Below are 20,712 nucleotides of genomic sequence, written 5' to 3' on the forward strand. Positions count from 1 at the left end.
ACCCGGCCAGAAAAAAAATATATTTGAAAATCCAAATCACTGTAAGGATTAGGTTTGGTCTCTGCAATAAATCCTGTGTGCATGATATATCTTCAGATATTATCAACTAATATGCTTAGATCTGATTCATCTGAAACAGGGTTTCTTAACTTTGGCACTATTGACATTTTGGACCAGATAATTCTTTGTTGTGGGGAGCTTTTTTCATGTTGTAGACTGTTTGGCAGCATCCCTGGTCTCTACCCATTAGGTGCTAGCAGCCTGTAATCCCAATACTTTGGGAGGCCAAGACAGATGTATCACTTAAGTCTATGAGTTCAAGACCAGCCTGGGAAACATGCAGAAACCGTGTTTATACAAGAAGTACAAAACACTAGCTGGGCATGGTGGTGCACGCCTGTAGTCCCAGCTACTTTGGGAGGCTGAGGTGGGAGGATTACCCGAGCCCAGGAGGTTGAGGCTGCAGTGAGCCAAGATTGTGTCACTGCACGCCAGCCTGGGTGACAGAGTGAGACCTTGTCTCAAAAAATAAATGAATGAATGAATGAATAAATAAATAAATGAATGAATAAATAAAAGTTTGTTCAAATGGCATTTCTTCCCTCACGAGAAATACTGCTCTAATTTCTAAATATAATTGGTTAAAGGAGGTTTACCAAGAAAAAAAGAAAGAAAATTTGAAGTGTTCTACCCTGAGGAAAAAAATGAATAATTTTGCAGATGAAAGCTACTTGTTAGTACGATTTGAAGTGAAACATGTTCACATGTATAACATTTCATTTATTGGTACTCTTATAAAAACAAGAGACATAATGATGTTATGTAGAGCTATTTAATAGTGAACTCAAACTATAAGGTAGATTAATAGTCTAAGCTTTGGCGAGACCCATGAACTCTTTTCTTTAGTTGTTATTGTTTTTTGTTTTTTTTTTTAAATGGAATCTTACTCTTATCACCCAGGCTGGAGTGCAGTGGCGCGATCTCAGCTCACCATAGCCTCCACCTCTGGGGCTCCAGTGATTCTTTTATCTCAGCCTCCCAAGTAGCTGGGATTACAGGCACGCACCACCACACCCAGCTAATTTTTGTATTTTTAGTAGAGATGGGGTTTCACCATGTCGACCAGGCCGGTCTTGAACTCCTTTCCTCAGGTGATCCACACGTCTCTGTCTCCCAAAGTGCTGGGATTACAGGCATGAGCCACCGTGCCTGGCCTGTTCTTTAGTTATTTAGTGTTATATAATCCTAATACTTGTCAATCACTGAACTCTACCAAGGGAAAGTGTATGTATATAAAAGACAGTTGACCTGAACATAAGAATGAGGTTCCTTTTTTCTTTTTCGTGTGTGCTCTAGATGTCCAGAGAAATTTCTCTAGTAACAAACTATAGAAATGATCCCTGAAAGTATAGTCTTTATAAATAAAGTTCTTGACCATTAAATGACAAGCTAATGAGAGTCTCTTCCTGTCTGTTCCACATACCCATACTGAGCTACAACCTAGTGGTTGCAGAGCACGAAGTTTCTGTTCCCCAACTGAATGTTGATTTTCAAGACTAAATCCTCATGGATTTTAAGTAAAATTCTATGTTTAGGAAACAAACATTGTGTTACTGAAGAAATGATGCCGCAAATCGACTCTAATTCAAAGGACTTAAATATCAGGTATAGAAGATGCAGATACCAAGCAGCAGTTCCGTGTACTTACCCCGAACAGTAACGATATCGTCTCTGATGGTGCAAATTTTGTTATAACTAATTGGAATAGATCTACTTTTTAAAAACCTTGGCAAATAAGATTCATATTTTCAAAAATCAAAAACGTTGTTATAAAGCCTAGGCAATATAGACATAATTATTTTGTTTTTAAATTAAGGGAAGAATAATAAAGAAAATTTTATTACAGAACAACTATGTTACATTTTAGATTTTTCTCTCGATATTAACATTTGCTAAGCGAATGAGCATTAATTTAATATTTCCCTAAAAGTTAAGAACAAAACATAGAAAAGAAGAAAAAACCATTTTACAGCCCTTAAGTAAACTCTGTTTTCCTCTTGTAGGATTGAAAAACTACACTTGTCAAGACTACTTTTTTTAAAGCAACTTGCGCAAAGTATATTCAATTTTCATCATTTCTACAGAAAAATGAACTAGAACAAATGAAACCCTGTAGGAATAGAGTGGTCGTTGCCACATCCCTTACATTTGCCTCTCCACGGGATTTCTGGCTTTCTTACCTTCTAACTTCTTACGGAGAAGCAGACAGCACTGTGTCGTGAAAATCTTACTGCTGGTTCAAGTCCCAGCAGGCTCTGGTCATTTTCTGAGCAGACGCTGTTCCCTATTCCAGGTCAGGGTACACTATGCTAATGAGTTCTGGCAATGGTCCAATCAAAATCTAGATGCTCTAGGCTCTGGATAGGTAAGAGCAGCCTGGGAGTCACTTAACCAGCCTGATTCTTCCCAGAATGCCAGCAATGTGATGAATATTCTATGATGTGTCTCTGAACTTCCCCCTCCCTTTATGTTATGAGGACATTTGAACTAAAATGGACATTGAAAAGAACCTCATAAGGAAGTACAGATGTTTTTCTTCTTGTGATGTTACAGGTTGGGCCCCAGGCAGACGATTCACAGTAGATCCTAATTCTCCCACTATTTACCCGGCAGGTAATAGTTCTCTCTCGTGTGTGCAAGAGAGAGAAGACAGACAGACAGAGATAGAGAGATATTATGATGAGGAAATTTACTGGAATAGACAGTGGATAGCCAACATCCTCTATACCAGAAATACTGAAATGCTATCTTAACCCTAGCAATAATGTCCCACTAATTCTAAGTGTTCTGATCCCCTAAAAATATACAATTCTTGGCCGGGCGTGGTGGCTCACACCTGTAATCCTAGCACTTTGGGAGGCCGATGTGGGCGGATCACAAGGTTGGGAGTTCAAAACCAGCCTGGCCAAGATGGTGAAACCCCGTCTCTACTAGAAATACAAAAATTAGCCAGGTGTGGTGGCGAGCGCCTGTAATCCCAGCTATTTGGGAGACTGAGGCAGAGAATTGCTTGAACCCGGGAAGCGGAGGTTGCGTGAGCTGAGATTGCGTCACTGCAGTCAAGCCTGGGTGACAGAGCGAGGCTCCATCTCAAAAAAACAAAAACAAAACAAAACAAAACAACAAAAAAACGAACAAACAAAAACCAATTATTTCTTCTAGAGATACCCTCAGTGCTATTCTTCCTTTTAGAGACATCCGCAGTACAGCCTAAATCAGTTCAGTTCATATGTTTTGTTCTAGGTAGTCTGCCAGGCCTTGGCAACACAAGAGAGAATGAAAGCCATTAAGAAGTTCATTCTAGTAGAAAAGATGATTAAAGCTACTAAATAAGGCCGATTTAATTTGATGTATAGAATAAAAGTGATATAAATGAGAAGGCTATTAAGCTGGAGGGAGGAGAACCAAAGGAAACCCACCAAAATAATGCTCGATGAGCCTTTTGAAGGACAAATAGATATTTATCAAGGCGTGAAGGACTGGAAGAGGGTGTTTCGGGGAGTGACAATATCCTGGACAACATGACGAGGGATCAGTACCTGTCAGGAAGGTCCAGACTTTCAAGGATGAGGCTTAGAAGGCAGAGATGAGAAGGCTAGAAGGCAAAAGGCTTGGAAAGCCTCATAGTTGCATTCGGCGGCCCCTAATAGATTTCTCATTCGTCTTTCAGTTCATGAACAAATTCCTTTCCTGCCTGAAGTTTAAGACCCTGCTTCATCTTTTTTTTTTTCGAAACGGAGTTTTGCTCTTGTTGCCCAGGCTGGAGTGTAATCGCACTATCTCGGCTCACCACAACCTCTGCCTCCCGAGTTCAGGCGATTCTCCTGCCTCAGCCTCCTGAGTAGCTGGGATTACAGGCGCACACCACCACGCTCGGCTAATTTTGTATTTTTAGTAGAGATGGGGTTTCTCCATGTTGGTCAGGCTAGTCTTGAATTCCCGAACTCAGGTGATCCACCCGCCTCGGCCTCCCAAAGTGCTGGGATTACAGGCGTTAGCCACCACGCCTGGCCAACCCTGCTTGATCTTATTGTACTTTATCTGGCCAGTCTTGGTCTCCGCTCTGTAATCCCTTTGTTGGTCAGGAGGACATTTCTCCATCCATCAGATACATTGTATCAGGACAAAGCCTAAAATTATGCCAGCTGGTGAAAGAGGATGTCTACAGGGTCTAGCTCCAGAATCACAAGCGGAGTAAAGAGTGGATTTAGTGTCGACAGGCAATAAGTCAATCACTGGCACACCTGTCGTGCTTATTCACTTACTTAGGTAAGTCTATTCTCTAGTGTATTTTTCACATCCATATATCTGAACCCTGTCTACCCTTCAGGATCCCCAAAATGCCACCTCCTTATGAGAGCTTCCCACACTATTCAAGAACACATGATTCCTCATTTCTGTGATGCTCTTTTGTTTCTTCTTTGAGACAAGGTCTCACTCTGTCACCCAGGCTGGAGTGCAGTGGTGTGATTATGGCTCACTATGGTCTCGCTTTCCTGGGCTCAAGTGATCCTCCCGTCTCAGCATCCCAAGTAGCTGGGGCTACAGGTGCTCACCACCACGTCCCGCTAATTTTTGTATTTTTTGTAAAGATGGGACTTCACCATGTTGTCTAGGCTGGTCTTGAATTCCTGGGCTCAAGAAATAGCCTGCCTTGGCCTCCCAAAGTGCCGGAACTACAGGTATGAGCCACGGTGCCTGGCCATGTTGAACTCTTAACTGTGAATTATATGCTGTCTTGTATCACTTGGATCTAACAGTGTTTTTAAATTACAAAATAAATTCATGATTTTTAAAAAAGTCATATTCTCATCTCCCATAGGTTTCCACTGTTAACATGTCAGGCGTGTCCTTTCAAACTTTTGTTTTCCCATATCTTTTTGTTCCCATATAGAACAAAAGATATTATTTTTATTTGCAATCCTATTTTACGTGCTATTGCCTTTAGTTGTTTTGTTTTGTTTGTTTGGTTGATTGGTTTTGTTTTGCTTTTTTTGGAGATAGGGTTTCCCTGTGTGGTCCAGGGTAGACTCAAACTCCTAGGTTCAAGTCATTCTCCCCACTGAGCCTCCCAAGCAGCTGGGACCCCAGGTGCCCGCCACCACATCAGGCTATTGCTTTTCATTGTTGATGAGTGTTGGTTCTGGCTCCCCAGTGAGGCTGCTAGTTCTTTCACGGCCAAGTTGGGATCTTCTACTTTCCCTCTCCTCATAGAAAGACTTGCTGAGTTTCCAGCTGCAGCATCACAGCCATCCTTGTCCCAAGCACCAACCCTACTCGGACACAGGAGGGCGCTGAGAAGCTCTGCCTCCACACTCTGATAGAGGTGTGACATGATGTCCAGACTAGTAAGGGTATTTTTGCTTTGTTAAGGCCAAGGTCCCAACTTATTACCCAAATTCTCCTAATTGTTTTTGTTTTGTTTTGTTTTTTGACACAGGGTCTTGCTCTATCGCCCAGACTGGAGTGCAGTGGCACAATCTCAGCTCACTGTAGCCTCCTCTTCCCAGGCTCAACCTATCCTCCCACCTCAGCCTCCCAAGTAGCTGGGACCACAGGCACATGCTACCACACTCAGCTAATTTTAAAAACTTTTTGTAGAGACAGGGTCTCTCTGTGTTGCCAGGCTGGGCTCGAACTCCTGGGATCCAGTGATCCACTGCCTCAGCCTCCCAAAGTGCTGAGATTATAGGCGTGAGCCACCTTGCCTGGCCAAATTCTCCTAATTGGATCTCTGTCATTGTTATTAATAACAATAATCATAGTAGCTTCCCTTGACTGCACATTTACAATGAATCAGGCGCCATGCTTAATCACCTGTCTGTATTATCACTCTTGATCCATACAGCATCCCTATCAGATAGGTACTATTTTTATTATGCCTCCTTTGTGGAGAAGGAGATCAAGGCTCAGACAAATAGCTTTACACAGAAATGTAAGTAGCAGAGCTGGGGTAGAACTCAGAGACATGCCTGTTGACCACGGTACTGCATGAAGAGCCCTATGTGTTCAGCATCTGGAGTCTTTGTCTCCACTCCTATAAAATCTGAGTTCTACGTCACTCTTTCCACCCTGTGCCTCCTCCCCTAGAGACAGGAATCCTGCCTTAAGCCAGGTGGCTAGAGGCCCTATTACTTGGTAACTGACCTCAACCACTAATGATTGGATTTCTCAGTATCTCTACTCTTGCATTCCCTGACACTCTGAGGCCTGCCTATTGAGATCATTCTGGGTTTTTTTTCATCAATAGTGGTGCTTTAGGCATTTTAAGCAGGATAATTATTTGGGTCAGACTGTCCCATGCGCAGAATTCCCAGACGCAAGATGCCAGCAACATCCCAGTCACAATATCAACCATAACCCACACCTTCATATTTCTACATGTTCGGGAACCAGGGAGGGAGCAGTATTGTGCTGCCTTTGGTTTGGGGTGACCATGCCAGACTCTCAGGGCTGACAAGTTTGCCTAGACTATTGCCTGCGGTTTCCAATTCACAGCCTACAAGATACCTTGTTCTACCTAATGGATGAACTTCTACACTTACAGTTCTATCCTTCTGGTATCTACCCTATCTAGTTTCAGCCATTTGCCCAGTTCTACTGTGGACTTTTTTTTTTTTTTCAAGACAGTGTCTTGCTCTGTCACTCAGGCTGGAGTGCAGTGGCGCAATCTCGGCTCACTGCAACCTCCGTCTCCTGGGTTCAAGCGATTCTTGTGCCTCAGCCTCCTGAGTAGCTGGGGCTACAGGCGCATGCCACCATGCCCAGCTAATTTTTGTATATTTAGTAGAGATGGGGATTCATCATGTTGTCCAGGCTGGTCTCGAACTCCTGACCTCAGGTGATCCACCCACCTCAGCCTCCCAAAGTGCTGGGATTACAAGCGTGAGCCACTGTGCCCAGCCGTTCTATTGTGGACTTTTATTTATCATTTATTGTGTATCCGGCATTTTTCCAAACATTTAGTTCTCACAACCACTTCATGAAATTAATATAAATTTTTAGTTGTTGTACATATTTGCTGGGTACATATGATATTTTGGCTACATGCATAGAATGTGTAATGATCAAGTCAGAGAATTTGGGGTGTCCCTCACCTTGAGTATTTACTGTTTCACATGTTGGGAGTATTTCAAGTCCTCTCTTCTAGCTATTTTGCAACATACAATACATTGTTATTAACTATAGTCATCGTACTCTGCTACTGAATATATTAAGAAATATATGGAATGCTTCACTGACTTGCATGCCATCCTTGTACAGAAGCCATGCTAACCTTCTCCATATCATTCCAATTTTAGCGTATGTGCTAAAGGGAGTACTGGTATTATTAAGCTATATAAGTATGAAATTAGTATAAGGAAACCGAGGCACAGAGAGGTAAAGTAGCTTGATGTTTACAAGGTGGTGTAACCAAACTTTTGGCATCAGCAAATTGACATAGGTCAAAGGAAAAATATGAACTGGAGAAGAATGATGTTAAAAGTCATTTCCTTCGTGGGAGAGTATGTCTATCTAACATTCTGATCCCTTCTGGTGTCAACATTCCCCTGCCTCCTTACCTCACCATTTTTTAGGAAATTGCCTTTCCCCCAAGGCTGTCCATTAGAACGTTCTGTCCCTTCTGACATAGAGCCTGACCTATTCAGTCTTTCCCTGGAATTTTCCAAATTAGAGGTGGAGGAATTGCTCTTTCATCTCAGATGCCAAATTGTAAGCCTGACCTCAGTCTTGCTGATGGTCATCTCTGCTGCACATGGCAGAATCTGAGAGAATGGAGACAAGAGATGAGCGACGGAAAAAGGAAGGAAGGAGGGAGCACTGAACATAGCCAAGCCCGAGGCCAGCTCCAATCCTCTCTGTTCCAGTTATGTGACCCAACAAATATCTTTTATGCTTTCATTCCTTGGAATTGGGTATCTCCAACTTACCCCTATGAGAGATCTACTAACACACTTCTCACCCTCCTAATCTAGGTAAGCCTACATCTCACCCAGATTTCAAAGAAAACACTCTCCTTTTCATTGATACTTCAATGAAAGTGAAGTGGGCATCAAAAGTGACTTCTCTGACACTGCTTAAAATTGGAAACTTTTCTGTCGTGTCTCACTGGAATCAATGTGCAGGACACAGGGAATAGTCATTGTAGGCCTCAGTTTACACCTACCCAGCATGCGCAGTTGCTAAAGCAGGTAATCAAATCACTTTTCTGTGTTGTGTAAAACTGAACTTTGAATTTTTCCTTTAGGGTTTCTCAGTTTGGAAGCCATTCGTGGCTCTCATGCGGAGTTTCTACAAGTTCTGTATAATTTACTTCAGTGCTCAAGACCAAACTGCATCATCTTAAATTGGATTCTGAGCTGTATCTGTTCTGAGAAACAAGAAGTGTTCTCTTTCTAAATCTCTGGGCAGACAAGACAAGCCTGGATGACTGTTAAAATCCCTAGACGATTGTGGGAATGTTCCTGGATGTCACGGTCCTCTTTGGAAAATATTGTGAAACTTTAAAATACGTAATTATAAGACTTGAAAACTGTTTTACCAATAGAAACTATGACTAACATATGTATATGCAACAACAGAATCATGAACCATGAACCCAAGAGTCAACCCCAAAAAAGGAAAACATAAAAAACAAGCTCCCAAATTCACAGTGGTAGATTATTTCCAATTTCCTGTAAATACTTGGCTATCCTTTTGTTTTGTGCTAAAAGGCAAAAAATGGGGTGTCCTATAAGTTAATAAAAATGCAGCTAAAAGCAGAATTGATTCCATTTCTTAAATAATTTTACAAACTGGGAAATCAACAACAACTTTTTAAAACTTAAAAACCATGACCAAACAAAGCTGGAATGTGATCCTACCATTTCCATGAGGCAGTAAGCTACCCCACCCTGGCTATTTTTCATACAAATATTATTTATGCTAAAATATAATGGGTTGAGCTGGGCGCAGTGGCTCACGCCTATAATCCCAGCACTTTGGGAGGCCAAGGTGGGTGGATCACCTGAGGTTGGCAGTTCGAGACCAGCCTGACCAACATGGAGAAACCCCATCTCTACTAAAAATACAAAATTAGCTGAGCATGGTGGCACGTGCCTGTAATATCAGCTACTCGGGAAGCTGAGGCAGGAGAATCGCTTAAGCCCAGGGGGCGGAGTTTGCAGTGAGCCGAGATCGCGCCATTGCACTCCAGCCTGTGCAATAAGAGCGAAACTCCATCTCAAAAAACAAAACAAAACAAAACAAAAACAATATATATACATATATACATATATATATAAAATGGGTTGTTACTCTTACTTGAGGTAAATTAATATTTCAAATTATTTTTTTCTAATTTCTAACATGCTAAACATAGAGATAGCCATATAAGTAAAAGCCTTTTGAGGTCCACATGAATTTTTAATAGTAAAAACTGGTCCTGAGACCAAAAAAGGAAAAGTTTGAGAACTGGTGCCATAAAGTACTAAGTACTAAATTTTTTTTTTTTTTTGAGACAGAATCTCACTCTGTTGCCGAGGCTGGAGTGCAGTGGTGCGACCTTGGCTCACTGCAACCTCCACCTCCTGGGTTCAAACAATTCTCCTGCCTCAGCCTCCCAAGTAGCTGGGATTACAGGCAACTGCCACCACGTCCAGCTAATTTTTTTTAATTTTTAGTAGAGATGAGGTTTCACCATGTTGGCCAGGCTGGTTTCAAACTCCTGACCTCAAGTGATCAGGTCACCCTTGTCTGCCACCCAAAGTGCCAGGATTACAGGCGTGAGCCACTGCACCCAGCTCTAAGTACTAAAATATTAAGCCCTGATCATCAAAGGAGAGGGCTGTTTCTGATGATATTCAGTGCTCTGAGTACAAACTGCCCCATCTCCTGCCTTCCATGGGCTCCTATCTCCGGACTAGAAAGACACAAGAATCAAAGGGAGGAAGACAAGGAAATAGAGATGTTTTCGGTGAAACTGCACACTATCAATACCTATATGACAAAACTTCTATCAATGGGAGGGAGGCCCTGCCCACAGCAAGGCTTTGGGACACCCAAGACTGATTCCAATAGACCCCACCATTCCCATAGTCCAAGCTCCTACCTATCATCAGTGGAGGTGCCCAGCACAGCCCATAGGAGATGGCATCACCAAGGGCAACCGAGGTATCTCCTTTGGCAGGCCATTGAGACCTTAGCAACCAACATCACCAAAGAGGGCTACAACAGTAGAAGAAAAGGGTGGATGCTATGTGGTAACTGAGAAGGCTCATTGACGAGCACATAGGAGATATCCACTGAAGACAAAATTTAAAATACCTGGAACAGAGATGAGGTCCTGAAGGTAGATCCTAGAGCCAGCAAAATACAGTCTAAAACTCCTAATGTCACCCCAATTTAAACTCTGAAGCCTGGTTAAATTACAGGTTAGGTGTTTACAATTAAAGAATACTAAGAAAAATGCTTTAAAAATGGCATATTGGCTGGGCATGGTGGCTCATGCCTACAATCTCAGCACTTTGGGAGGCCAACGTGGGCAGATCACTTGAGGTCAGGAGTTCGAGACCAGCCTGGCCAACACAGCAAAACCCTGTCTCTACTAAAAATACAAAATTAGCTGGGTGTGGTGACATGCACCTGTAATCCCAGCTACTTGGGAGGCCTAGGCAAGAGAATTGCTTGAACCCAGGAGGCAGAAGTTGCAGTGAACCGAGATCATACCACTGCACTCCAGCCTGGGCAACAGAGTAAGACTCCATCTAAAAAAAAACAAAAACAAAAGTATCTTGTTATTTGCATGATGGGATTACAGATAAAAATGTTTATTTCCTTTTTTATATTTCTCTGTAATTTTCTAAATTTTCTATAAGAAGCATGCACCCTTTTTAATAATGTGATACTTTAAAAAAAATCAATGGTACAAAGTAAAAATATGTACTATTTATATGGTACCTTATAGCAGCAGTGCTTAAATTTTTTGGTCTCAAGATCAGTTTACACTCTTAAAAGGCTTTGAGAGCCTCAAAGAACTTTGCCTATGTGGTTATATCTGACAATATGTACCATATCAAAAATTAGAATTAAAAAAAGTTTTAGGCCGGGTGCAGTGGCTCACGCCTGTAATCCCAGCACTCTGGGAGGCAGAGATGGGTGGATCACCTAAGGAAAGGAGTTCAAGACCAGCCTGACTGACATGGTGAAACCCTGTCTCTACTAAAAATACAAAAATTAGCCAGGCGTGGGTGGTGTACGCCTGAAATTCCAGCTACTTCGGAGGCTGAGGCAGAGAATTGCTTGAACCCTGGGAGGTAGAGTTTGCAGTGAGCTGAGATCGCGCCACTGCACTCCAGCCTGGGTGACAGAGCGAGACTCTGTCTCAAAAAAAAAAAAAAAAAAAAAAAAAGAAAAGAAAAGAAAAAAGAAAAAATTTTAACAGATTTTAGATTATTAATTAATTAAAACAATAGTAACAACACATTACATTTTAACATAGATAACATTTTTCTGGAAAATATTTTATCTCCAAAAGAATTAATGAGAAGAGTAACAATGTTTAACATATTTGTGAAATCTCTTGAATGTCTGACCTATTAGAAGACAGTTGGATATCTTCCATCTCCTTCTGCATTCAATCTGTTACAAATATCACATGTCCCATAGCTTCTGGAAACTCCGTTGCATACTTGTGAAGAAAGGCAAATAGGCCAGGTGTGGTGGCTCACACCTATAATCCCAGCACTTCAGGAGGCTGAGGCAGGAGGATCACTTGAGTCCAGCAGTTGAGACCGGACTGGGCAACATAGCAAGACCCCATCTCTATAAAAACTACAAAAAGTTAGCTGGATGTGGTGGCACGTGCCTGTGGTACCAGCTACTTGGGAGGCTGAGGTGGGAGGATCACATGAGCCTAGGAGGTTGGGGCTGCAAGGAGCCATGATCATGCTATTGCACACCGGTTTAGGCAACAGAGTGAGACTCTGTCTCAAAAAATAATAATAATAAAATAAAAAGAAAGGAAAATAACATCTTAATATTATCATAAATGTAGTTTTGATCTTGGGGCCAGGTGCAGTGGCTTACACCTGTAATCCCAGCACTTGAAGGCCCAGGCAGGATTGCTTGAGCCCAGGAGTTCAAGACCAGCCTAGGCAACATGACAAGACCCTGTCTCTGCAAAATATACAAAAGTTAGCCGAGTCTGGTGGTGCACACCTGTAGTCCCAGCTACTTAGGAGGCTGAGATGGGAGAATCACCTGAGCCTGGGGAAGTTAAGGCTGCAGTGAGTTGTGATCACACCACTGTACTCCAGCTGGGGTGACAGAAAGAGACCCTGTCTCCAAAAAGAAAAAAAAATAGCCAGGCATGGTGGCTCATGCCTGTAATCCCAGCACTTTAGGAGGCCAAGACGGGTGGATGACTTGACGTCAGGAGTTCAAGACCAGCCTGGCCAACATGGTGAAACCCCGACTCTACTAAAAATACAAAAAATTAGCCAGGCATGGCGGCGCATGCCTGTAACCTCAGCTACTCGGGAGGCTGAGGCAGGAGAATCCCTTGAACCCGGGAGGTGGAGGTTGCCGTGAGCCGAGATTGCGCCACTGCACTCCAGCCTAGGCGACAGAGCGAGATTCCATCTTAAAAAAAAAAAAAAAAAAAAAAAAAAAGTTTTGATCTCGGAAACCTCCTGCAGGGGTCTGGGGAGCCCCAAGACTCCCTGGACCACACCACTGCTTTATGCTTTACAAAATACAAATACATTCACAAATTTCATTCAACGCTCCCCAAAATATTTTAGTTGGGCATGTTTTGAAACAGATGAAGAACCTGAGATTTAGAAAGATTAACCAGTTCATCCAGATCACATGCTCAGATTTCTGTGTTTATACTCTGAATCTAGGACTGGATTCCAGATAACTACGACATCTCCCCTGTAAAAGCTTTTTGATCACTCACCTTTACCTAGATAAGCAACTGCCTGGGACACTCAAAGAATTTTTACACAATGATTAGAATAGCTAATATTTTAACTCTAGAATGTGGTAGAAAAATAGAGATCCAAAGAAGTTACATAAAACAGAGCATGACAAGAGAAAAAAAGCACAAGTCTTGGGAGGCAGTAGCCCTGAAGTCTGGATGCCAGTCCCTCACTTGCTGTGTGACTTGAGACAGGTGGCTTTACCTCTCTGGGCACTAGGATTGCCTAATCTGAAAAATGAGCTGATGATCTCTTACCAGCCTGAAGGCATGGGCTGGATCGGATGATTGCCCAAGATCCCTCCTAGTGGAAAGGCTGTCATTTACGAAAAAATCCCAGTCATTTAGAAGGCTAGGAATATAATTCAACTGAGATGGACTCTCCTCTTGAAAGTGTAGTCCCTATGATTTTGCCATTTTCTCTCATGTAATATTTGGAATTTAGGATTTATTGAAAGAAATTTTAGTCACCTTTTCTTTAACTCCTTCAAATTTTGTCCAGAAAACTCAGGCTTGAGAATAATTTCAGCCTTGAAATCACTTGAAAAACTGGTATGTAGGAATCCAGTGCAATTCAACACATCCCACAAATGTACTGTTTACTGTTGTGTAGCAGATGTCATGAACACTTCATTTTCTTTCCTTCTCTTTCTTTCCTTCTTTCTTTCTTTCTTTTTTTTTTTTTTTCTGGAGTCTCGCTCTGTTGCCCAGACAAATATACTGGCGTGATCTTGGCTCACTGCAACCTCCGTCTCCTGGGTTCAAGCAATTCTCCTGCCTCAGCCTCACGAGTAGCTGGGATTACAGGCGCATGACACCACACCCAGATAATTTTTGTATTTTTAGTAGAGACGGGGTTTCGCCATGTTGGCCAGGCTGGTCTCAAACTCCTGACCTCAGATGATGCACCCACCTCGGCCTCCCAAAGTGTTAGGATTACAGTCATGAGCCACTGCGTCCAGCCACTTGATTTTATTTCTAAGCTTTTTCTTCATTTTTTTATTATGGTAAAATATACACAACATAAAATTTACTCTTTTAAACGTTTCTAAGTGGCAGTTCAGTGGCGGTAATTACACTCACATTGATGTACAACCATCATCACCATCCATCTCCAGAACTTTTTTATCAGCCCAAACTGAAACTCTGTACGCATTAATAATAACTCTCAATCTCTCACTTCCCCCTTGTCCCCAGCCCCTGGGAACCACTATTCTACTTTCTGTCTCTATGAATTTGCCTATTCTAGGTATCTCATATAAGTGGATTATATAATATGTGATCTTTTGCGTCTGGCTTATTTCACTGAGCAGAATGTATTTAAAGCTCACCCATGTTGTAGCATGTATCAGTACTTCATTCTTTTTTTTTAAGTGGCAAAATAAAAATCACATAAAACTTACTATGTTAAACATTTTTAAGTTCGGTAACAATGAGCACATTCACACTGCTGTGCAACTATCAACACCGTCTATCTCCAGAACTCTTTTCATCTGTAAAACTGAAATTCTGTCCACTAAATATTAACTCCCCTTTCCTCCCAGCCCCTGACAACCATCATTCTACTTTATGTCTGTAGGTACCTCATATAATCGGAATCATATAGTATTTGTGTTTTTGTGACTGGCTTATTTCACTTAACATCATGCCCTTGAGGTCCATCCATGCTTGTAGCATGTATCGGAATTTTCTTCCTTATTAAGGTCGAATAACATCGCGCTGTAGGTATATACCACACTTAGTTTATCCAGTCACCCATGGATGAACATTTGGGTTGTTTGTACTGCATTTCATTTTTTTAAGCCTTCATTTGCAGATTAGAGCAACTCCTGAAAACTGTTGGAAGTACAATCTAGTACTGACATAATGTGCTATACAGAGGTAAAGGAAGTACAATCTAGTACTAATATAATGTGCTGTACACAGGTAAAGAAAAAAACAAAATAGAGTTAATGGCAGTAGGCATGAATCAGAGAAGTATGCACTGAGTTATTTCAAGTTTGAAAAGGAAATTCCAGTGTTAAAAAAAAATGAAGCCAGATTTTTGTCTGTTGTTTTTCTCTCTAAAGGGATGTTACTAAATTGTAAGTTTCATAAGGTCAGAGACTGTACAACTTTTAACTGCGCATTCCATATTACACCTTGCAAAGTTCCTGGAAAACACCATTAACTTATCTATAAATACACCAGCATAGCGTACAATTAAGAAATATCTTCATCTAAATTACCACATTTGATTTTACGACAACCTGACAAAATGGGCAGGGCAAGTATTTGTGCAATCTTATGGACAAAGAAGCTGAGGATCTCAGCCATTAGCTCATTTCCAGGCAATGTGAGAGCAGGGACACCAACAGAGGTTTGTAATGCCATTCCCAGCTCTGTCCTTCTGTTTTCCCATCTCTCAGCAGTGGTGAATGAGCATGTGAAGTCACTTCCTAAGTATAATTTCATTTTAAGACACAGAAATATAAGCTAGACAACATCTTAAGGTCCTTCTGATCATGAAATTTTTTTTTGTGTGTGACAGAGTGTCACTCTGTCACCCAGGCTGGAGTGTAGTGGTGTGATCTCGGCTCACTGCAACCACTGCCTCCTGGGTTCAAGAGATTCTCCTGCCTCAGCCTCCTGAGTAGCAGGGATTACAGGCATGTGCCACCACGCCCAGCTAATTTTTGTATTTTCAGTAGAGATGGTGCTTCATCATTGTTGGCCAGGCTGGTCTTGAACTCCCGACCTCAAGTGATCCACCCACCTTGGCCTCCCAAAGTGCTGGAATTACAGAGGTGAGCCTCTGCACGCAGTGATCATACGATTTTATGTGATAGTTTCCCTGAGAGCAAATACTTATTTTTGAATATGAAGGTATGTCTATGTGAGATCAGGCCTACTAACATATATTTAGAAAATAATAAAGTGACCTCAACTTCTGTGAAAGACCCTGCAAAATGAGAGAAAACCAACAAAAAGGGACAAGGAAAGGAGGGGGTTATATAGGTTTGATAGGAAGAACATTGATTGTTCTTTGATTCTTGTGCTTAGTTTAGAAAAGGTAGGTATTAGATTGATTATAGGTATGATGATTGGTTCAAGCAGGATTACCTAGAATGAAATTACGAGTGCTCCTTGAGTGCTCCAGCCTTCTTGGGTTTCCTCTCTGCAGATCCTTGGAAGGCACCTTTCTCAGCTCTACCCAGGGGCTCTATACTTTCAAGCTGCCCAGTATGCCCAGCCCTCCGATGCACCATCTGAGCCCTCTTCCCAGATAAAGCCCCACCCTCTGTTTCCTCATGAAAACTTGCCTACTTAGAACTTCTGGTTAAAAATGACAGACTGTTCACACACATTTATTTCCCCTCCTTCCCAAAACCCTGCTAGAGTAACTGTAAAACAGTGTAAAATAGTGTTAGACATCACACTGATCAGGCAAAAGTTAGAGGTACTCCCCCTAAGAACTGGAACAAGATAAGGATGCCCACTGTCACTATTCCTATTCGACATAGTACTTGAAGTCCTAGCCAGAGCAGTCAGGCAAGAGAAAAAAATAAAAGAAATCCACATTGGAAAAGAGGAAGACAAACTATCTCTCTCCACTGGTTATATAATTTGATACTCAGAAAGCCCTAAAGACTCCGCCAAAAGACTCCTAGACATGAAAAACAACTTTAGTAAAGCCTCAGAATACAAAATTAACATACAAAAATCAGCAGCATTTCTATACACCAATAACATTCAAGCTGAGAACCAAATCAAGAAAGCAATCCCATTTACAATAGCCACAATAAAATAAAATAAAATAAAATAAAATAAAATAAAATAAAATAAACACTTCAGGATACATCTAACCAAGGAGGTGAAAGATCTCTACAAGGAGAACTAGAAAACATTGCTGAAAGAAATCAGAGACAACACAAATGAATGGAAAAACCATTCCATGTTCATGGATTGGAGGAATCAATATTATTAAAATGTCCATATTCCCAAAGCAATCTACAGATTCAATGTTATTCCAATCACATTACCAACATAAGTTTTTTTGAGACAGAGACTTGCTCTGTTGCCCAGACCAGAGTGCAGTAGCGTGATCATAACTCACTGCAGCCTCGACCTCCCTTGCTCAAGCAATCTTCTCTCCTCAGCCTCCTGAGTAGCTAGGACTAAGGTGCATGACACCGCACCCAACTAATTTAACAATTTTTTTTTTTTTGAGATGGAGTCTTGGTTTGTTGCCCAGGCTGGAGTGCAATGGCACGATCTCGGCTCACTGTAACCTCTGCCTCCTGGGTTCAAGCAATTCTCCTGTCTCAGCCTCCCAAGTAGCTGGGATTACAGGCATCCGCCACTACGCCCGGCTAATTTTGGTATTTTTGGTAGAAATGGGGGTTCACCATGTTGGCCAGGCTGGTCTCGAACTCCTGACCTTGTGATTCGCCCACCTCGGCCTCCCAAAGTGCTGGGATTACAGGCGTGAGCCATCGCACCTGGCCAACAGTTTTTTTTGTTTGTTTTTTTTTTTGTAGAGACGAAGTCTCTACAAAATGTTGCCCAGCTGGTCTTGTACTCTTAGGGTCAAGTGGTTCTTTCACCCCAGCCACTCAAAGTGCTGGGATTACAGGTGTTTGCCACCAGGCTCAACCACGGTTTTTCACAGAATTAGAAAAAAAATAATAAAACTCATATGGAACTAAAAAAAGAACATGAATAGTCAAAGCCATCCAAAGCAAAAAGAGCAAAGCTGGAGGCATCACATTACTTGACTTCAAACTATGCTACAAGGCTATAGTAACCAAAACTGCATGGTACAAAAATAGACACACAAACCAATGGAACAGAATAGAGAACACAGAAAAAAAGCCACACACCCACAACCAATTGATCTTTGATGAAGTCAACAAAAATAATCACTAAGGGAAAGGATACCCTATTCAATACATGGTGCTGGGAAAACTGGCTAACCATATGAAGAAGAATGAAACTGGACTTTTACCTATCACCATATACACAAATTAACTCAAGATGGATTAAAGACTTAAATGCAAGACCTCAAACTATAAAAATCCCAGAATAAAACCTAGGAAATACTCTTCTGGAGATTGGCCTAGACAAAGAATTTATGACTAAGCACTCAACAGCAAATGCAATAAAAACAAAAATTGATAATTAGGACCTAATTAAACTTCTGCACAGAAAAAAAAATTAACAGAGCAAACAGATAACCTACAGAATGGGAGAAAATATTTGCAAACTATTCATCTAATGACAAATATCCAGAATCTAGGAACTTAAACCAATAAGAGAAAACCAAAATAACCCCATTAAAGAGTGGGCAAAGAACATAAACAGACACTTCTCAAAAGAAGACATACAGGCCGGACATGGTGGCTCATGCCTGTAACCTCAGCACTTTGGGAGGCTGAAGTGGTGGATCACTTGAGGTTAGGAGTTCAAGACCAGCCCGGCCAACATGGTGAAACCCCGTCTCTACTAAAAATACAAAAATTAGCCAGGCGTGGTGGCACATGCCTGTAATGCCAGCTACTTGGGAAGCTGAGGCAGGAGAATTGCTTGAACCTGGGAGGTGGAGGTTGCAGTGAGCCGATATCACTCCAGCCTGGGTGACAGAGCAAGACTCCATCTGAAAAAAAAAAAAAAAAAAAGACATACAAGTGGCCAACAAACATGAAAAAATGCTTGACATCTTTCACTAATCGAGAGTTACAAATCAAAACCACAATGAGGCCTGGCACGGTGGCTCACGCCTGCAGTCTCAGCACTTTGGGAGGCCGAGGCGGGTCAATCACTTGAGGCCAGGAGTTCGAGACCAGCCTGGTCAACATAGTGAAATCCAATCTCTACAAAGCAAAAGTCAACAAAGAAAACCCACAATGAGATACCATCTCACACCAGTCAGAATGGCTATTATTAAAATGTCAGAAAATAACAGATGTTGGCAAGGTTGCAGAGAAAAGGGAATGTTTATATACTGTTGAGAGGAATGTAAATTAGTTTAGCTCTTGCAGAAAGCAGTTTGGAGACTTCTTAAAGAACTAAAAATAGAATTACCATTTGACTCAGCAGCCTCATTACTGGGTATATAACCAAAGGAAAATAAATTGTTCTACCAAAAAGGAACCTGCACTCATATGTTTATGGCAGCACTATGCACAGTAGCAAAGACATGGCATCAACCCAAGTGCCCATCAATGGTGGGTTGTATTTTTTAAAAAGTGGTACATATACACCATAGAATAATACACAGCCATAAAAAACAATGAAATTATATTCTTTGCAGCCACATGGATGCAGCTGGAGGCTATTATTATAAATGAATTAATGCAGAAACAGAAACCAAATACTACATATTCTCACTTATAAGTGGAAGCTAAACATTGAGTACACATGGACACCAAGATGACAGCAATAGGCTGGCGCAGTGGCTCACTCCTATAATCCCAGCACTTTGGGAGGCCAAGGCAGGTGGATCACCTGAGATTAGGAGTTCAAGACCAGCCTGACCAATATGGTGAAATCCCACCTCTACTGAAAAAACAAAAATTAGCCAGAAATCACTTGAACCCGGGAGGCGGAGGTTGTAGTGAGCCGAGATCGCACTACTGCACTCCAGCCTGGGTGACAGAGTGAGACTCCATCTCAAAAAAAAAAAAAAAAAAAAAATGACAGCAATAGATACTGAGGACTCCAAAAGAGGGGAGGGTGGGAGGAGAGAAAGGGCTGAAAAACTACCTATCAGGTACTATGTTCACTACCTGGGTGATGGGATCAACAGAGGCCCAAACTGCAGCATCATGCAATGTAACTGCACATGTAACAAACCTGCACATGTGCCCCTTGAATCTAATTTCTAAAAAAATAGTGTTAAGCACCCCCCCAAAAGAGGCTAGAGGATCACAGTGGAAGAAAGATTTCAATGAATTTTTGAAAGACAAAGTAGACACCAGAGGAACCAACTTAACAAGGGAGAATGTTACAACATAAACAGAGGTAGATATGGAAGAGAAGAAAGCCAGCTGGCTCACAGACTTAGTGCCTGGATTTCCCAAGTACCACGAAGGAAAGACTTACATGAAACTAAAGCACTGGCTGAATGTTGAAGGGCTGAGCAGTTGGGTCATTCTCCTGTATCCACTCATAAGACAATAGCCCTCTCCGACCCGTAAGAGATCTGAGGATTGTTCTCTTGGGAAGCTGAATAACCAAAGCTTTGGATTTGGAAAAGTTCTGAATTTAGGGACATAAAGAACAGGGAAGGCCAGGCATGGTGGCTCATGCGTGTAATCCCAGCACTTTGGGAGGCCAAGGCAGGCAGATCATGAGGTCAGGAGTTCGAGACCAGCTTGGCCAACTTAGTGAAACCCTGTCTTTACTAAAAATTTACAAAAATTAACTGGGCATGGTGGCGGGTGCCTGTAATCCCAGCTACTCGGGAGGCTGAGGCAGGAGAATCGTTTGAACACAGGAGGCAGAGATTGCAGTGAGCCGAGATCGCGCCACTGCACTCCAGCCCAGGCAACAGAGCGAGATGCCATCCCCACCCCACTCGCATAAAAGAGAAGGTTGGGAAGAGCACCAGACTGAATTCAGCATGATGAAAGTCTCCTAATAAACTGTGGGGACCACAGTTCTTTTCCCCATCCCGTCCTCAGAAGATCAGAGGTAAAGCCTGCCCTGGA

At 41.9% G+C, this 20,712-nt stretch overlaps 1 non-coding gene and 1 pseudogene across 1 annotated transcript; both read right to left on the reverse strand.

The window, feature by feature from the left end:
* Positions 1-1,315: 1,315 nt before the first annotated feature.
* LOC112209548 (small nucleolar RNA U3) lies at positions 1,316-1,416 on the reverse strand (annotated as a pseudogene).
* Positions 1,417-7,278: 5,862 nt separating this feature from the next.
* LOC112209588 (U6 spliceosomal RNA) lies at positions 7,279-7,382 on the reverse strand. The gene has a single exon (XR_002944424.1). It is a non-coding gene; the product is annotated as a U6 spliceosomal RNA (small nuclear RNA).
* Positions 7,383-20,712: the final 13,330 nt, after the last annotated feature.

The sequence above is a fragment of the Pan troglodytes genome, chromosome 5 (genome assembly GCF_028858775.2).
Source record: "Pan troglodytes isolate AG18354 chromosome 5, NHGRI_mPanTro3-v2.0_pri, whole genome shotgun sequence".
Classification (NCBI taxonomy): Eukaryota; Metazoa; Chordata; class Mammalia; order Primates; family Hominidae; genus Pan; species Pan troglodytes.